General features: G+C 36.3%; 1 protein-coding gene across 5 annotated transcripts in view; it reads right to left on the bottom strand.

Moving 5' to 3' along the window:
* The window catches only part of LOC124635040 (tyrosine-protein phosphatase Lar), a 367,852-nt gene extending 354,151 nt beyond the window's left edge, over positions 1–13,701 (bottom strand). For 4 of the 5 annotated variants that reach the window (XM_047170802.1, XM_047170805.1, XM_047170804.1 and 1 more), the window contains exon 1: positions 13,493–13,687. The gene's annotated coding sequence lies outside the window, so the exon portion shown is untranslated. Of the gene's footprint in view, positions 1–13,492 lie in introns of all 5 variants that reach the window. The other variant, XM_047170803.1, reaches the window with a different exon arrangement.
* Between the last annotated feature and the right edge of the window lie 7,500 nt (positions 13,702–21,201).

Below are 21,201 nucleotides of genomic sequence, written 5' to 3'. Positions count from 1 at the left end.
AAATCTCATAACAGAACATCGTTGAAGCTCCAAGTAAATACGAGGAACACACCATATTCCCATCGGGCAAACAAAGTTAAACCGTATTATGAACGGATGCCGGCTTAATAAGCTCTCATAGTAAGTAATTGTGTTAAAATGTATTGTATTACGTTAACTTTGCCACAATGCAGTACAATGGAGGTGAATGAGGGTATTATGCGATAATTCTGCGCCGCTCCTGATTAATTTTGAGCACTCAGTCGTTAAACTGAGCCTGGTTTCGAAACTTTTGTGGATATTTTGGACATGTTAGAAGCTCTGACAAAAGCATGTGATGAAAATAGTCTTCATACTCAAATTTTATAATCTGTTAATACATATATAGAGACTGCACACAATTTACTGGGCCTTGTAAATCAAGGTTCATTCATATCTGACGGAATATGCGACCGTGGTATCGGTCGCGTACGCCAAAACAGAGAAACATTCAATCATTCACACATAACCAATGATGCGTTAACGCGTCGATCATACATTTACGATACGCTCGAAGCATTTTCCTTCCCTAAAAAGCCATACTTCTGACCATTATAAAATCCTGGGCGCTTAAAGTAAGTATTTTAAAATATTAGCGAACTTCAGAAAATATTGTTATGTATAAGTTATCAACACATTTAATTTTGGAGTCACTTGACATTCAATAACTTTCAGACGACGGTCAAGTACCTTCTTTAGTATTTCATAACATTCATTCCAGTTAATTATGCATACTCGAATTACCTCAGTATTTTAATAAGTACAAGACATATTTTTTTTGTTACCTCTGAGCCATACAGCAAAGCAATCTTTACTTTACGAAAAAGAGTACCATCTTTATTTTTCTTTCTGGAGTAAAAGGCGCTAGTGGTATATCAGTACCTATTAAAGACTTACACAGCTCTTGTCAACTAGAAAAGTCAAATGCCCTTTGCAGGCCATAAGCCGGAGCCTTGTTGTCCCTCCTAGCGCTATTCTGATCCGCATTTCCAAGAAATTTATCCTTCACCCAACCTATTAAAGCTTCAGATATTACATTATACTCTCCACAGATAATAATAACGAAGACATTTTACTTTTTAGAAGCAAAATTCTCTTTAATATCTTCTAGTAATATTTTTAATCTAAAGTTTAGAGCTCAACATCGAAGTCCACTTAATAAAGGTCTAAATTAAAAAGTTTAATTAGATAGACTGAAAACCAATAATTCCAAACTATTTAAGTCTGGGGGCACAGTTACTCGTCATTAAAATCCGTCACTCAGAGTGACAAGCCCATCTTCAACGTTTGTGTACCCAATATTTAAACTAAATGAGAACCATCAGAAGGTTAACATAGTAAAGGAAGAGAACTACTAACACACTCACACATACGCACCGTTCCAGCACTCTCTCTGGTAATTAGATGAAGTCTTCTAACTACTAAACGCAAGTTCACTTGCATTCTCTCAACGTAAGCGTATGTTCATGTGTTCCAGAGTTCTTGGTCGTAATAAACATAGACCGAACCTTCTGTACTATCTATTTTGCGGTATTAACATGGCCACCAGTTCTACACAAACTTCATTAGCGAACCAACTTTGTCGTATGTCCGCAGGCAAGTTTCGAAATAACTAGATCGATCGAACTATTCGCAACTTACTACTAAATATAAAAAGTTGAAAGTTGTGGGAAGTCTCAGTTGCTTAGGTTTATACTGAAACCTAAATCACTGGAAAATGTGCTTTGTCACATCGTTGCTTTTGAAAAATATAAACTTAGTCAACAGGATCCTTAACATAACAAGTTACGTTATAATGAAGCTACTAATAAACTTCGATTGAATGAAGGAAATATTTCAAATTATAATTACGTATACTACTACCTACATAAAAAGTTTTAAGTACTGCTCAAAATATAGTAACGCAAAATTATTCTGGAAAGTTCGTTTGAGACTAGCAATCTGCGATTAAAATATACGAAATCTATTAACACACAGTCTGATGGGAATGACGTAAACCTAGACTAGAATGTTTACATAGACAATTTATTCGTCTGTTTCCTTGCAGAGAGCTAAAATATATCGCAAAGCTGGGCAGGCGAAAAAAACGAAGGAAATAAATTGCATGTTCATAGTAAAACAGGTCAGTTACGTAAGAATTTTCTATTTACTTTATAGAATCATAAAGTTATCACTGTTCTAAGACACTGTTGTTTATTAAACTTTTTACCTTAAGCTTGAGCTGATAAATTGTATCTAGGAGTAGCACGGAAACAAGACAAACGCTTTATAAATACTTAGTTCCTGATCAGTTTAAATTAATACTACGAAGACGGGAAGCGAGTGGTAGTAAAGTTCTTGGTATAGCGAAATGAACTCTATCGACCTTGAAATAAAGGTTGAAGCTGAGGTTAGCGGACGTTTTAATGCGGTTGGCAGACCATAGTACCTTGGGCTGATTACGCTGTTATTTGAAAATTGATCTCATTAGTTAAGAGTCGACCTGTGCGGTCGGACCACACCACAGTTCTCACAATCAAATTACTACTGACAGCTAAGAAGCCGACGATTGTTTATAAAGAACTCCTATAACATAAACATGGGTATATCAGGAGTACAAAATTACTATACAACAGAGCCTGATACCAGCATTAGGTCGAAATGTCAGAGGGTCGAGCCATTCGCCATTTATTGGGCACGGTTCCAATCCTACGCGAAGTATTTTTTCTAACTAGTAACCTCGTTTCAGTAACTCAAACTAAGATTTCGGCTTGCGAACTTCTACTTAAGATTTTTTTAAATTGAAGAATAATATTATTTGGCATTATTGTATGAAGAAAAAAATAGATTGAGCCTCGTTGACCCCAAACATTTGAAAACAGGACCAGCTCCCGAAACTCAATACATAAATGGCTTAATTCGAAATTCAAATCGAGATTTCGGTATCCAAAACCGCGAACAAACTTAACGAAACTGGTTTATCTCCGTCACGATTAAGCTTCATTCACGTCGAGAACATTGGTGTTAAACGAGCGAATCTCAACGCGGGACCGAAACAGCGGTCTTGTACCGAAGTAAGTCGACAATCAGCCGACTTAACTATTAAATTGTAGTATTTAAGACTGGATCAATGAAGCGAATGCTCTGACGTTTGATGCTTTGGAAATGGATAAGTTTGAAACTTTGGTTTGTAAGTTCATTGGGAACACACACTCCACGCCTAGTTTTCCATGTGAGTAGGCCGAAACGATACAAGGCATTCTAACTAATTTCCATACATTCTAACACTGAAATAGAAATACTTTAAAATGCTGACACTAAAGCAAGCCTGTGATACACCACACGACTTTAATTATAAGTCGTAACTTATATTTTAATACCATTCAAGTAATATTCCTATGGCATAGTGAACCAGGCATAACGAACGAGCTGAAAGGCAGTCTTAGTGGTCACAAAGAATTTAAATGAAGCTCTAAAATTACAAGTAAATGAAAGCAAGAGAAATAATTACTTTCTTTTGTGGTATTAAGTCGCTAAAAGCGTCCTTGTAGAAATAAAACAGTGTATAACCTCCCCACTCAGAGACATTTAATGATTACTTAAGTCACTCCTTAGTGACGGAATGTCATACAAATCCTTCACTAAGGAATGGCTTAAGTAACCATTAAATGTCTCTGAGTGGGGAGGTTAGAGAGTTTTAATTTAATAACTCCATGCTATATTATCTAAAGTTATTAAATTATCTTTAGAGGTTTTTGCGTTTTTTTTTTTGCAGCAAGCTGATCGCAATTTGTTGCCACTTAAAGACATCGATTTTTTTTCTTCTATGTAATCAGCTAGAGCCTGGATATATTTATGAAGAATATCAATGACATCAATTGAAGTGTCAAATCGATTTCTTCGACCGATTTGCCTTTCTTTTCTTTACTGGGGGAACACGAGTAAAACCATGAGAAAAGCCAAGCTAATGATCCCATGACGAATACTTCTCAGAATGCACTACACCGAGATTATCTCAACGAGCTGTGTAAGTACGTACAAGGCCAGAAGATAAACTTTCCCATTTTAGCCGTACGCCGCATTAGTCATCATAATGCATCAATGCAGGCCGTTAAAGTGGTCTATTTATACGATAAAGAAATGGAATGAGGAACTTTGTTTGCCATTGTCTGAGAAACAATGCGTTCTGCTATCGAAATAACCACAGAACGACCGGAGAAAAGTGCATAGCCTTTTCATTTTGCGCTTGACCAACTTTACGGGGTAAGTAAGACGGTCGAAGATTTGCACGCGTCCTTAGACTGCTCTACCTACAATATCAATGTATACTGATTTCAAGTTGATATGGTGCTACAAGCTAAGTAGGGTACAATATTTACCTGAAGGTTAATGCAATGTACTAAATGCTCTTTATTACGAAATAGGTCATTCAGGACCATTTAAAAATACACTATATTGTACCAGCTGAAAACCTGAGGCAGACAAACAAATTCTATAGTTGCCTTATTAGACAAGGCAACTATAGAATTTACTTTCAAGAATAAATCAACGAATAATAATAACACATCGTTTTCTGACATCGTAAATTAATTACAATGGTTATCCAGAAAACCCGAAGATTCGAGGTATAGTGTTAGATCGTGGAAAGTAGGCCAACCCCAATTTACAAACGACATCTTTTTACACAAAGATCTGACATAATTTCAATTAACTGCAAGCGTTTGACACTTATAAATGAGAAGGGAACCGATTGCAATTAAAACATCGATATTACGTCACAAGCAGTAGCCAGTAAGCCTTTTTGTCCAATTAGTTTTAACAATTTATGGGGAAAAATTTAATAAAGGTTTTTCCTCTATTACTTAGCCCAGGCCAGAGGTTATGAATCCCATTATTATCCTACCCAACATCACAGGAATGGGGTTAAAATCTGGCAACATTAATTCGCATTTAATGCAAGAGAATCCTTATAAACATTATAAGAGAATCTAAATTAAAAGACAAGGGCGTTGATAGGCTTTTAAGATAAAATTACTGAAAGGGTAAGAGAAAAGTTCGTGTGGATAATCGAAGTAGTCTGCTGTGGTGTACATTTGGTGTCCAGTCCAAAGCATTACATATTCTGCCAGCATCACTGTCAACCCTTTAAATAAAAAGGCAATAAATTCATCTTATAACTAGGACGGTCTAATCGACTTCAAGCTACGTACGCGTTCCAATTCCATGAATGGCTTGATTCGCGTGTACCAATACCTATTACCATGTGTTGTCCAAAACATGCAATTTTAAACCTTATCAACATACCCGGTAGGTACATTTGAATTGATTTTCGATATATTGATAATGGATGATAAAAAACAATGAGTGGCTACCGTTATTGTTGTTTTCAAAGTAGGTCAAATACTACTTCAAAACGGAAAATGGCGAGTTAGATGGGGATAAAGGCATACTTTTTCATAGATAGTAAAGCACCAGCAATCGTTTTATTTCATCTGGTTTGTGTGGCAAAACATATTTCTAATCATCGACGGAATCGATATGAAAACGTCATATTAGATATTATGACAAATTATTATTGTTGCACTAACAGAATATGAGCTGACAACATGTCAACACCATACATTACGATTTTATTAACTCGGAACGGCGTGTCTGTGCCAAACGCGTTTCAATTAACGCTTTGGCACAAACCGTAACGCTTGTTACCCGTTAGGCATTACGAGCATAATTTTATGTTCTTACAAACAATTTAATTACTAAGAAATGTGTTCCTACGCTTGTACAAATCCCATTCGTTTCGTCGTAAGCTCCCACCGAGTTATAACAATGCACCTCTTGACGTCAGAAGCAGCAAAAACGTGTATATTATATTATAGAACAAGATTGCAGTGGCGTCGTAAGCATTGAAGGGTTAGCTCTTGTCTCTAGTAGCTAGGCAAACAATACCTCACAGGATGCCAGCCAGACGTGGCATTAACATCGATATGGTTTTTTCTTTCTTTCGAATTAAGTCCAATAAAAGTGCAATTTGTTAGAGGTTGGATGGTGGTTATCAAACGTTTTTTAATGCGAAAGAGATAAAAGTAGCAATCTATTCTTGAAAGAATTTAAAGGTTCTTCTCCCATTTCCTACAATAAAAGTAAGATGAATCTCACAAATGGAATGCAAATTTCCCAGAATCGCGAAGACTTGGCAATGTCAGTTCACACGTATTACACAAATGTTCCGGTGATTTCGCAATCGTAGATCGAAAGGCATTTAAATAAATCGTAGGCGTTGTTATAAGTACTGACCGCAAGCAGCAACAAACGAGTTAAATTCGTCAACAGAATTGCGAGACTGTATGGAAATATAGGGCTGCCGGATTTTGCGAAAGAATTACCGGCCCTGGTGCACATTGGGCTTCAGAAGGAACAGACGTGGGTTTTAGTTAGTTAATGTCTGACACTCAGGATCTCGCTGCACCCACAGCAGGGAAGGGTGATCAGCTGAAAATTAAGCTTGTGAATTCAATTGCTTAGGACCATCCCATGAGTCTAAATATTCTAGTGTAGCAAAGACACAACCTGATTATTAGATTTTGCAACTTGCGAAACTGTCCTCACTTTTCTTTGCCAGACACTTTATTGTACAGATGAGAGTTACCTTATACAAATTCTTTTGTGAAAATCGTCCAGTTCAACGGCCAAAGGTTACTTCACGAGTTCAAATCTCGAGAGGAACAATTTAGAATAACCGCACTCTAATGCAAGTTTGCAAAACTGAATACGTTTTATCATAAAACATTCTCCAGGTGTCCAATTCACAAGTATTGTTTCAAGATATTGTATAATAAATGAGTGCCTATTAAAAGCCACCTTCAGAACAATCAGCGATCTCTCACGAACAGAATTGTAATGTATTAACTAGCGTCTATTAAACCGAGTTAAGGGGTCAAGGAGAATGATAGTAATGCGTCATCGATGGTTATTCTTCATTCAGTCTTTTCACAATAATCATAACTGGTGTAAATAAAACATAGTATGTGCAATTACGTAGGCACTAGGCTGTCGGTATAAGTAATAAGTCTTCGGTCGACAAGAACCGGCAATGCTGAAGAATCAGAATAGGGTAAACGAAATCGGGATTAATACAAGTACATGCGAAATCTTAACGAGATGTCCATTAGCTATGCTAGATTGAAAGGTTTTCTTAGTATTAACTTAGAACCACCTTGAGAACTTGCGAACCAGTCTTCCGAACTACTTTAGAATTACTGTGCGAATTCACACCGCAACTCTCGATTTGCATACGTCCAAATTTCTACAAAACCGTTTTCTGCTCCCCGTTCATTTGTGTCAGATATCGTGAGAAAACAGAGTAAGAGCTGTGCGGAGTTGTTCGGTTCGTTTCTCATTTATTTAAGCTAAGAATAACCTGCTATCATTGGACAGGATCCTGATTGGGGCTTGTATGTTGAAATAGCTGCCAAATGTCGCTCTAAATAGAGTTGACGGCAACGTGGCGTGTCTTCACTCCAACTTCAAGTATAAAGGGCTTACTCCCATTGGGTCGTTAAGCATTAGCATTGGCGTACAGGTAATTTTGAGCGACAAGCGAACATCAGACAGTTTAATGTGCAGCGTGTTTGTATTTACGGAACGGGGTGAATCTCAGGACGTGGGTACTTTCGTTATCATTACACGTACGAGTTTGCTGTATTCGTTTACGTTATCTGGGAGACGTCAAAGCGTCGCGTAACAATGACTTGAGTGCATTGGAAGATAGTAGTTTTGGCATTTTGGTACTACATTACGGTCTCCATGACGTCAAAATTTTTTGTTGGTCATGAGCAGGTGATAAATGAAGCTGTTGTGTACATGCAAGGAAAATGCACCTGTCTTACAATCTTTAACAGTTTTAATTTAACATTCAGCACCTGTCTTTATCATTGGGGACTAACGATTATAGCTCCTAAAAAACTTGTATGGGTCATTCTAAGTTAAGAAGTACTTTCGACGGCAACAACAAAAAAATACATTTTTTTTCAATAAACTTTACAAATAACCTATTTATCACTTAAAACTAAATGTTTCCTATGTGGTCACTCAAATTTATTGCAGAAATGTACGTAATTAAGTCACAATAAGCTCTAATATAAGAAAAATGTCTCTCCCCTGGTCTGTCCCCCAACCGACTTTATTTGTAAATCAGTAATTATGAATGTATTAAAATTCAATAATTATTTTAAACTCTTTAATTTTATAGGTACAGTAAACTTAGTAATAGTATCTTACAAGTAAAAGTGCTTTTATTCCAATTCTTTAAAAAAAATATGAACACCGAAATTTGTCCACCGAGTTTCGTGTCTCGTCCCCTGGTCTTTTGTTTTCGTTCAAAAATCAGTTTTGCTCTCCTAGTCTGAAGAAGTTGTGACCTTGAATGCATAGTGTGTAACGTGAAGTTAGCAGCAAACGGCGCATAAGCAACTGCGCCGCCTTTATTGTCGGCCATTTCGATCACGCTACTCGCTGGGTGCAGAAGAGTTATGTGAATGCAGTCTTTCCTCTGGTAAGTTTTACATTGCAATTTTTTGTTAAAATACTAGCATATACTTCAATATTTACTATGAATAGTGTGTACATTGTTATGTTTGTGTGTGAATGACGTACGCGAAATACTTTTACGGCTATTTTAGATTTCTATCGAAAATGTATCTCCCCTGGCGTATTTCCCCTGGCTCTTTTGATGGCAGGGGAGATACTTAATGTCCAGGGGAGATACATTTTTACGCGTTTCCATTAATACTTCTAGTTTTCTCTAATCCTTTACTTGGCGTTATGCTTATTTTAGCTTTACAGTACATATTACGTTTTATTTACAGAAAAATGGCTTGAAAAGAAGAGGATAGCAAACGATTACGATATCAAAGAATTAAAAATGACCCGGATAAGTATTTCATCGTTGTACTTGTTTTTTTTTGTAGCGTTGGACTGCACAGATTTAAGTGGATCTATTTCTTCCGCTTGTTTTTTTAATTTCAGGTTTCTTGCTTTTCTTGCTCGAGTGGACTTTTGCTGCACGATCTCCCGCGAAGCAGCTGGCCTACTGCCGGACTGCCAATTTGGGATCTGGAAGCGAGAGTCTTCTTGCGCCTGTACTACTGGCGCGAGGAGGCTCAGGGCCGGGAGGGAACTCCGTTGCCGCGGCAAGTTGTCGAGCAGCGGGCGGAGCTCCGGCGCGATTTCATGGTGGCCTTGAGGGAACGACTGTCGCAACCCAGTGCAGGGCACGCCACCATAGTGGCGGTAAGTCCCCTCTTTGAGGAGTGGCTCGGGAGGAGTCACGGCGCCCTGACGTACCGCATGACGCAGGTCCTCACCGGACACGGTTGTTTCGAGAGGTACCTGCATCGAATCGGTCGTGAGGAGGCGCCTGGGTGTCACCACTGTGCGGACAGCCCCGAGGATACGGTGGACCATACAGTCCAGGAGTGCCCTGCGTGGGAAGGGCACTGCCGGGTCCTCGTCGAGGCTTTAGGCGGCGGCGACCTCTCGCGTCCGGCCATGGTTCTGGCCATGGTCCGGGGCGAGAGGGAATGGGATGCCGTCGCCTCCTTCTCGAGCATGACTGCTTCGCACCTCTCATCCCGGCCGCCGCGCTGGAGCAGGTAGACACCATGGGCGCCGGGTGTCGCGAGACGACTCCCGGCCACCGTAGGCGTAGGTCTGTGAGCGGTGAGTTCGAGTGGCTCATCGCTCATGTCTATTTTTAGACAACAGACCCGTGTCGGCGGCACGCGTTGTTCCACGCGCTCCTCAAAGAGATGTCAGCAACCCCAGCGGGGCCCAGTAGGGCCAAGGCCTGCCAGGGCTGCGGGTTGTTCAAAAGAGATACCGCGGCCCTGGCACATAAAAGATATGGGCGAGCGCGATAAGATAGGGGCGAGCGCGTCCCCTAACACGGAATACAATTGTGATCCTACCCATAATTGAGAACACCCTAGCACGGGAATTTTAAGAAAAAAACATAGGTGGGATTTGCATCACTAAAATAGGTTCGACATGGCATGATCGTGTAAAATTGATGAACATGAACTAGTGCGGTAATAAAAGATTTAATTGAATGCAATGGCTTGCAGTTTCGTGTCATTTTTGGGCAAGTTCGCGGTAGCAGAATGTAAAATTTATAGTCTGAATGTACTATTGTATTTACAGTACATCTATTAGCGTTCGTGTAACAAGCTCAATTAAAAGCATTAGAGCACCTGCCTAATGTGGCCGATCAGGAATTCAAATGGGTACTAGGAAACGCATACCACGGCATAAGTACTAAAGTAACTTGTGTAGGTTCTATCCGAATTCGTGTGTGTTTATTACACAACATGTTTTTAAACAACACCATTGATATTTTTTGGCAATTCCGTGAGAGATCTTTGTCAGTAGAACCTACTCTAATATTTAAAAGGGATATGATGTAATTCTCAAGTAAATGTATCTAGTGAAGAAAAACACCTTCTGTCTCGCCATGGACACATTACTTTACGCTCAAGGTTGCTTATTACGCATTATTACTCTAGTCTGGCACATAGCGTCGTATGTGCAAACACGATAACTTGAGATGAGGACAACGACACCGGCTGATTCGATTACGGGAAAGATAAGATAAATCTCGTCGGACGTAGGGCTAAGCAAGGGTTTGGGTAACGAGTGTACTGATAATATACTTAAACTTGATACTAACGTAGGCTTGTAATACAATATTAAGACTCAGACATATTATAAGAAAAAAAAAATGCAAACATCTGAATTAAAACCTCTTCCTTTTTGGGAAGTCGGTTAAAACATTATCTTCTTTCTAGGGCAGTCGGTTGAAAAGCAAATACGTGCTGAAGCGAGATCTACGTTTGAATATCGTTCTAGAATACCGGATTAAGAAATCTGATGCTACAACAAGGCTACAAAATGTTTAATACCCTCGTGAACTGAGATGGGTTGAAACATCTTTGCTACACGTGGTTGTACCAGTTGCATTGAACAATAAGACAATACTTTTGTCGCGAAACGACAATAAAACGACAACTGCAAATGGAAGTGATAAAAAAAAATTCTGTCACATTCAGCAATATAATATTCTGCATTTGTTATTGAAATATTACTAACAACCTTAACTCGCGGTTTCGCTCGCCTGTCTAGGAAAGAATTTCGCACGGTCAGATAAATAGTGTATGCTTGATAAAAAATTGCTATGATTCAAATCAAAAATTTGTTCAAGCAAACAAATTAACTCTCCAGCTTTATTATTATTTTAAATAATTTTTTGATATACAGCTATCACTTTCAATTTAACTCAAGGTGAACCAAATCAGTCTACTAGTTGACAGATCTGTTTTTAAAACATAATAGGTAGCTATCAATACAATATTTTAGCATAACAAAAATATGTATTGAAGCTACCTTATCACTAAGTTCTGATATCTACTATTTACTTAGTGGATACTTTATTTACTTACAATGTCCATGTGTGAAAATAAACAAATGGGTTACATTTTTATGGATACTTAAGTTACAGGAAAAAGTCCTGAACAATAATACTTAACTAATTGTGTTATTAGTTTGTAAGCTTTCTGTAAAATAAAATAAATTAATTAATGTTTATAGGTAGTGCATACCAAAATATAAATTAAACTAACATTGAAAAGCAGTGAACTTTATTTTTGTTGATAACATGGCCTAATCAATGCCCCTTACGAGTAACACAACAATCTCATATAGACCTAATTTTCATAATCTCCATTTAATAGGAAATTTTGGTGAATCATTGAAACATTGTATAATTCTATTTATATTATACTAATATAATAAAGAGGAAAACATTTTTGGTTGTTTGTTTGGGCTTAAAGGCTCCGAAACAGCTGAACCAATCAGGAAAAAGCGTGTAAAAAAATATTTCTCTGTTAGCTATATTTTATCCTCTCCATTTCTCCATTAAAATAATTTCTGGGTGGCACCACAGGAAAACCACAAGTAGAATATATTTTAGGTAATCAAATAGCCAAGTTGTTCGCAATACAAAGTCAACTAGCATTGTGATTACGACTATCAACATTCATTAGGTACAAAACTTCCTCAAAGTATTATCGACTGAGCTTTTAAACATAAATGTTACAATAGTTAATAAAAATAATTTAGTAATTGGTTTGATTCATTGATTATTGGTTTACAAGTGGCAATTAGTTTTATCAACATTTTTATTAACAAATGAGTTTGTTAAGGAAATGAAATATATGTTGAATAAAATAGAGTTTTATATTATTTATTTTTTTACTCTTAAGAGTACCTTTTAAATGTTTTCAAATATTTGAATGTGTTTACGGTATAACAAGACAATTCATACCACTATAAGCGCAGCCCATTGTTGAATTGTCTTTGGTAAAAAAAAACTTGTTTCACATACATGAACATAACTTTAAGTTTATGTCACTTCTTAAGACCTATGTAATGATGGTATTTTCTATATTTTTCTTAAGATACTACAAGTATCATTTGCCTAATGGGTACATTAATAACTTAGTAAATGATCTTATATTAACCTATCATCAGACAACCAACCTTCCCAGACAAAAAAATAATACTGGCACATTCAATTACCAATCATGTTCTATTTTTAAATAATTATGTAGTCATCAGTTAGTTTGTGAATTAGAATGTGGGACATAAATCACAGAGGCAGATGTCCCATGATTCATGGGATAAAGTTATCAAAACATGTGTGTCCAAATTATAAACACAATGTGTTCTCCATGCTGTATAAGACAGACATACTGGTTCATAAATAAAAACTCTTGGTGTTTATTTTTTACTGTCCAGTGTTGCTTACATTTCTGAACAAGATCTGGGTGATTGAATAAAAACTTTATGGTACAAACTTCTGCTGTATTGATATAGTACCTAAACATTGTTTTGGTCAGTGGTAATGAGAACTATATTGAACATAAGTTACATGAACTTAATATTCATTTTGCTAACCACCTAACTGCTAAGTAATTGTTTGCATGTCTATATGCAAGTAAACTTGGTTCGAAATTATGATTTGTTAATGTCAGAGGATTGTTGTGCAGATTATAGTAATGCAAATGCAAGTTGTGCAAGTTTATCTTCACCTACATTGCTTTTACTAAATTGAAATTATTCAAATATTCCTACCAAATTAGACTTTCATATCTTATCAGAAGGTACAAAAGCATTATGTACCCCTACAGTGTTTATGTGCAATATTTATTGCAGTGAACTTCGACGGAGCTTCGTAATAATTCGCCAAAAGTTATCATCTGGCGATAACCTATGAGAGACGAATCAATTGACTCTACAGACATCAACTGCTAACATCTACGGCATAAACAATTCGTTTGCTCTCATAAAAAATCACAACATTCCCGGCTGAACCACATTTACGAAACCTCGTAAATCTCAATAAATCCTCAAATATAGAAAGAAACATAAAATAAATACATACCCTTATAAGTACAACCAAGATATCGAGTTATCCAAATGTTCAACCACGAAAACCATTATCACAAAAAAACACACAATACACAGGTTCCACTAGCACATTATTATTAATAAATTGTTTAATCCACACCCGCGCAAATGTTAAAAATCAGTTTCTTATTGACATAAACACAAACTGAGCGTCCGCCATATGCAGGTACGTTCCGCACATACGAGAGCGTACAATTTTTCGGCCGGCTTGTTCAAAACGTTAGTGAAATGTCAGCGCGCTTAGTCTAAATATAACCAAAAAAATATTTAGCGAGATCCATCATACGGTATCTAAGTAATTGTAAGGTAACGTTTATCTCAAAATTACTAATTTCTTTTGTTTAGTTTTATGAAATAATTGCTTTTTCCATTTATTGCAATTTATTGAAAATGTCAATACTCGAAGCAGAATTTGACTATCACTATCTTCCGAACGCACATCAATTTGCATTTCACTTCACTCTCTTGCGGGGACCGCTACAACTTCACCGCGCTCAATCCCGACGAGCTTTGATTTCGATTTACGGAAGAGTATAGATGCCTGTTAGAAAAGGATGGATGATATTGTAGTCAACGGCCTCTGTGAACTGTGAAGATACTGCGTGAAACGAGCTATTATTCAGTAGACTGTGGCATTTTCTCGTAGCACTTCGTAGTAAACCGTAGAACTATAATGAAAACTTGTATGATTAATAACTTCACACAATATGATTGTTCTTGAGATGTCCAAGTATTATCCATTTTCCAATAAAAGAATTTATAACCAGGCAGGAATTAATTTTTTCTTCATAATTACCGAGAGCTTTCGAAGTAAACCTACTGAGGTTCAATAATTCTCTTATGTTTTTGGGACTCTAAATAGGATTTAGTTGTTAGGTAAAATAATTAATCTTAATCTTGAAGAGAGAAAGTTTCTCTTATTCATTTTCATTGTACCTACCTATTTACTTGATTTATTTTGGTTTCAGTGATAGCACGAATCTTAAATACAGCTCGAATAAATACGGCTCGGGGAAATGTAAATGAAAAAAGGGAGCAACAAACAAAAATATAATGCATAGAATTTTATCACCATAGAACAAAGACGCAAAATTTTTGAAATGCCAAAGTGAGAGTGCATTTTCATTCAGCAGATCTCATTATGTTTGTGTTTTTTTGGATTTTTTTCTGACCTGATTTAAATAATGATCAAAAAAATTGTCGTAGGGATCTAATGTTTCATACCTCAGCTGTAAATAGTGATTTATTTTTCAAACATAATTCCCATTTTCTCGCAGTCAGAAAAAAGGAAGGAGCAAAAATTTTGATTAGATGATTAGGTACCTATCACCTACCTACTAAAAATGTATGAATATTGTAATATGTCTATGAAGTTGGGTAGGTGTTTAATGTCCTTGTTGATTGGGTCAAATGCTATAAATATCATGTCAAGGAAAGTCTCCTATTAAAAGAGATACGGCTTCAACAGAAATATAGGTCACTCTAGTTATTTTCTATTTAATTGTTTTTTGAATGTATTTTCTAAACATCAAAATAGGTTCGTTGGATAGATAAATATGTAGGTAACGATTTTTACATATTTTTAATGTGGAAATTTGAAATGTTGTTAAGGGATGATGTCAGTTGCACAAAAATGGGAGAAGAGATCGTGTTGGGCTGACCTCAATTATATCGGGATATGGACTGGATGGTGATGATGTTGATATTAGTTACCTAGATGTTGGAGAAAACTAAAGCAAGTAGTAAATTAGTTATTAATTCAGTAGGCAATAATAAACAACTTTGTCGCTATTTTTACATTTATTTCTAAAATAACAATAACTGAAATTACGGTTAGCTCACAGTTAATGCGAAATGCGTTCTGTATCGAGAAGCAGCTTTGTCTGAAAGACTCAAAGCCAACCAGATGCATACAGCCAATAAAATATAGCTTATATCACAATTCAGCTCCCATGATTTACGCTTTCCAAATATCTTCGACAGAGATTCAAATATATTTTTATGAAGATATTTATAATATAATAAGACTTCGAATTCGCGTTGAAATAGCATGAAAACGTTTTGTACGTCTGCGAGCTCTTTAATTCAGCTTTTGCAGCCAATAACCAACATATGGCACTTGGTAGTGGGACAAATATTCGTCTAGTCGCCACATAAAGCGCTTTATATTGCTTTATTCGCTTCAATGGTATGACGCGTTATGGTACAACGATACTTTATTGTTCCAAGTTTGTTGTAAATGTTTTGGATTTAAGGAAACAACGGGTATTTGAGTTTGGAACTTTTTATTTGCCAACTCAGAGCGATCTTGAAATTTCTTCGTCGATTTTTTTCCTTTTCGGCCAGGTTCTTTTTCAAAAACAGGATCTTTTCATTTTCATATAACCTGCCAGTATCTTTACAATTATGTATTGCAACAGCAGCCATATTATGTTAAAACTTAAGTATAATTTAAAACTTACTTTACTAGCACGAACTAGACCACTTACTAGGTGCGTCTAAACGGGTCTCCATGGAGCGTACACTAATGGCGTCCACGACCGATTTCGGCCACGGCGGGTGTTCTCATTTAAGGAGATCAGCCAGCTGCGCAGGACATATTATAGTGCACGAGCATTTGCGCAGACACAGGTGCACTCACTATTCCTTAACTCTCATAGCCCGATGGGACGGTAATCCGACACGACCGGAGAGAGGTCAGGCGCAGGACCGACATTTACGTGCTCTCCGATGCACGGGTGTATCAATCACCAGCTTCCAGGCTCCGGGCTGCTTTGTAAAAGTCTTCTAAAACCCACAAAGCGATTTCGGCCCGACTCGGGAATCGAACCCGAGACCTCGTGCTCAGCAGCCGCACTTGCGACAGCTAGACCAACGAGGCAGTTAAAACACACACTACACTCTGTAGTAGTAAAAGTCGTTGATTTCGGCTCAAGTTAAAACTTTCCCTCCACAACATAGTATCCACTTTTAGCTTACTAATTTATGTCCAAAGTGGTTTCTACGAGTTTGGCACTAATTGGGATTCTGCATCTCCCGCTGTCCCAACGGACAAGCGCCCTATTGTAAGCGGAGTACTCTTCAAGTGTGTACCTATTTAATACAGATATCTATATAAGCTACCGATGTTAATATACAAGGGAGGTAGGTACCTATTGCTTTGGTTTTACTGTAGTAGTTCTCTTTATTTCAATGAAATATCGTAACGCCGAAGACCTTATCAATCTAAAATCTATGTGGTTACTAATCTATATGCTTTTACAGTTTAAAACTAAATTTATTTTATTACGATAAAATAAGTATATGGTAGGAACATAGACAGATAGCGTAGTGTAACTATCGATTGCATAAAGTGCACGGTTCGTTTGTGGGCCTTTGTATACGCATTTATAATAGAATCCCAGTTCATTTGCTAGAACTAACGGACAGTTCTTTTAAAATCAAAATTATTCTGATTAAAAAGGCTTATTATAACATTAATGATTATTTCACAGATACACGCAGATGGCAGCTCTGAAGTGGACAACAAGTGTTTTTTATATATATATATTTTTTGTGACTAATACTGAATTGTATAATTGTAATTTAATTATAATTAAATTGTAATAGACAGCTGTGTTGCTGGGAAGTTTGTTCTTCACCACTTCTTCTTTCCAGCCATAACACTAGGAACTGGTGAAAGGGGGGCGTTTTGGGGGTGCTGTCATTTTGTATTTTTTGACGTGAAAAAGTGCTAGAATCTAGCCTATTTTCAATAAACGATTTTGACTTTGACTTTGACTTTGAAGTGATAATACCCTTCAGACAATAACTAATATCGTGATGAAAAAAATTCAAACTTCTGACTTTGGCCATAAGTAGGTATGTGCTTAGGAAAGCAGAAAGAGTACCTATACTTCGGCCGTTCAGAGAATGCGTTCCTGACACCTATCAGTTAGTCACGACTAGTGATGGGCACAACATAACACTGAGTTCGTTACCGTTCCTTCAAAATGAACCGCCGCATTATTTTAAGATTATTTTCGTTTTAAATTGGCGGAATCATTTGTTTTATATTTTAGTTATTTAAGTGGAAACCAAAAAAAGGTAATATTCATATAATAAAATTGTTTTATTTATTCTTTGTTACAAGTACATTGAATTGAATGTGCGAACAGAATATTAATCAGACTCCGATTTGCTTGAGGAGGTGGTGTCTTCATCATCATCTTCGCCTACATGTATAATTATATTATTATCAATAACAGAATCAATCCTGATATCTCGGTCTAACAAAAGCCGGGTAATCAAATAAAAACAGATCGAAAACACTTGAAAAACGTGGTCTATGCGCACGAAACGACAACGGACGACTGTTTTAGCGTCACAAAATGGCGGCCCATAACGCCATTTGGGGTTACCATTTTTAATCTAAGTATAAAAATGCGGTTTGGTCATAGTTTTATTTTTATATTTCATAAAAGTTATAATTAAGTCTTATAGTCCATTATTTTCCAATTCTTAAAAAGAAAATCAAAACGTATTATTTTATATTATAACTGTATAAGAACAGATTACGATACTTGCCTGTTATTTTTAGCACAGCACTACAAAATATAAACCGCTGACATAACCTTGTAATAGCGCAGTATAGATTTAGAAAAATATTGTTTACCAAGTTATTTGACACTCAGTTTGGCACAAAATTATAACATTCATTGATTATTGATATAATAATGTTGTTTTAATGCTCCTCAATTGTTAAAACGGTAAACAACCAGCAAAAATATTTTTATCGTAACTGCAACGCCATTGCAAAGTTACGTCGTCAGTTCAATCGCGACGTGTCAGGAACGCATTCTCTGAATGGCCGAACTATAATGTACTTATTTTCTTCATTAACTCAGGATCTCAGGAACTACTACCGATTTGAAAAAATATTTCAGTATTAGATAGGCCGTTTATGAAGGAAGGAGTAAAACTGCTGGTGGAAGCTAGTATTATTACTAATTAGTGACTTATACAATTATACGTCATATCTTCGCTAAACAGCTTTAATCTCGCATCCCACGCACCGAAGCTCCCTACAAAAATCTCTTCAACAATCGTTTCAATAAACGTTATTACGTTTTCCTAGAATTCGTCTCTCGGAGGTCATGTTGTCCTAGTAACAGGCTTAAGGTAGACATTGATATAATTTGGAATATTCTTATTAGGTACTCTAACTTCGTAGAGTATTTAATGTAACGCTCAATTTCATTTTCCTTTGAACTTGTTTATTTACTCACATATAAAGGTAAAAATATGTTTCTTAAATTTTGTATTGAGCTAGAGTGTAAGTAACTGTACTTTCTCAGAAAATATCTGGTATGTGATTACACAACAGTGAATAGTAAATAAGTAGATAGTAGGTACCAACACATTCATTAATCTATCTATGTATCTATATAAAACAACGTCGTGGCTGAACAGTTTCAGCTGAAAATTAGAGGGATTTTGGATTTTGTCACCATCCGGGACGCGAGTGAAACCGCGGGCAGAGGCTAGTTACTAACATTTTTAACTTAATGCCAACTCTACTGTTCATTTGTTTGTTGCACAAACTGCTGAACCAAATTTAACAAAATTTCGAATAAAATATACGTACTTCGATAAATATATAAACTAAACGCTATATTTGTCGCTTCGTTTTCCATACAAACCTTTACCGCGCCCAACCAGTCTTTGGCTTGTTATTGCGGTTACTGAGTTTTTTTCTAAAATATTCTTTGCTTCACCCAACCCACTATACTTACAGAAATGCACTGCCATACTGCAACACATAACAACATGACTCAAACCGGGTGCGTTACACTCCCACTGTGTTTATTGTCCCCATGGGAAATAAACGTCTGGTTACTGTCTGCTAGCTAAGAGAGCTGCGGAAATAGAGGCTCAGGGTTCAATTCTCAAGGGAATAAAGTTATCGAAGTAATAAAGATATCCTACAGATTTTTCCTATATAAAAACTCTATACGTAAACCAAAGACAACCTAGAGTACAAACAGGTTCTAAAATCCGCGATTTAAAGTCCAACTTTATGGCTAACACCCAATACGTATTCGAAATTTAAAACTCATAAAAGTTGCCGTTCAAAGCTAGAACACATTGCAGAACGTGTTTCATAAGGTTTTATTACAAACAGGTTGCATATGAAAAGGTATGTTCTATAGAAGGATCGTCGCGATTGTCCCTGGGGCGCGGCGTACAACACACTGCTTCATAATTGCATTTGAAGCCCCCTTCTGCCAATATTGCCTGCACTTTGCAACTACACGAACTTGACTATGCATTTATATTTGGTCAACGCCATTATTTTGATGGGAGACTGACCATTAGCGGGGGAAATTTAAATTTAAAATGTGTATTAATGCCTGATGCGATTGGCGATGAAATCATGGAGGATAACTCCACTTACAAATTATTTAAATTAATTGCTCCAATTGTGTCACATCATAATTAGTGGTTAAATAATTATGCAGGAAAAGAGCTTGTCAACTTTTGAGGCCATGAACAAATATAAATAATTGTATATAGATATTTTGTGTCCATCCATCGTTAGTTTTGGCACCAATGGCCTTTAAAATTATGAATGTTTTTTTTTTTATAATCGAATTAGTCATTTCAAATTAGGAACAGCAAAGTCTGCCAATAACATTTACTGGGCATCAACAAAAGATTCAATAGACTCAGGCTCTGTTGAAATAGAGTATAAAATGTTCCCATAGATAAGTGACTGTGCTCAATGCTTTATGTGCAACAAGCAAACGCGACAAATGGACCGTGATATGTGGATAACCGTATCGTAAAAATAAATTGTGTCGGTGAAACTGTTCCAATGGATATGTGGAGTGATTTTTAATGAATAAATTTATTGTAAACTTATCTATTGTTGTGAAACTTCACAGGCCCACGTTTTAAAACAATATAGTCAATAGCCATACATACTTTTGTAAAAAATAAATAGATTTTGTTATTGTAAACACAGAACAGTAAAGCAAGAATCTCAAGCCTCTTGTTTTATTAACACTTTGAAATTCTGCCTTTATTCCACATTGAAATCCCACTAGAAAAAATAATTATCTACTCTGGTAACTTTTGATATTCTATAGAGAATATTATGTATACTTAATAATTTTAAAATCCAAGAGCATTAACCTTTTAAATACCTGCATAACAGAGCTAAAATATTATAAAAAAGTTACTAATCATTGTTCTACAAAAACTCCAGCCATTTCAAAATATCGAACACGTTTAGGCCGGTATCAGGCAGCCAAGCCACAACCTACACGAAAACGAAAATAAAAAAAACAAGTAATTAGGAGATCCGCCACCGATAAGGTCGCTTGATGAAAAACTTGAAAGAATCCTTATTAAGATACGTCGCAAACATTCGGCCTTTGCCGTAACGTACATCGATTTTTATCTTCGCAATCCTGAAACATACTTTAAGAATTGTTTTTGTTACAGAAGCTAGATTTCATGATAGTTATTTGTAATGTCATATTTTTTATAAACCTTTCGAAACTCTCAATTATTTGTAAATTGCCCTTCTAACGGAAAGTAAAATAACTCATTAGACGATTATAGGATCATTATTATGGACTTTAATAATTTACTATATGAAATTTATATCAGAATTTTAATGATAATGGAAAAGGCAAA

This window comes from Helicoverpa zea, chromosome 12 (assembly GCF_022581195.2).
Source record: "Helicoverpa zea isolate HzStark_Cry1AcR chromosome 12, ilHelZeax1.1, whole genome shotgun sequence".
Lineage (NCBI taxonomy): Eukaryota > Metazoa > Arthropoda > Insecta > Lepidoptera > Noctuidae > Helicoverpa > Helicoverpa zea.
This window is presented reverse-complemented; position numbering and strand designations above follow the sequence as displayed.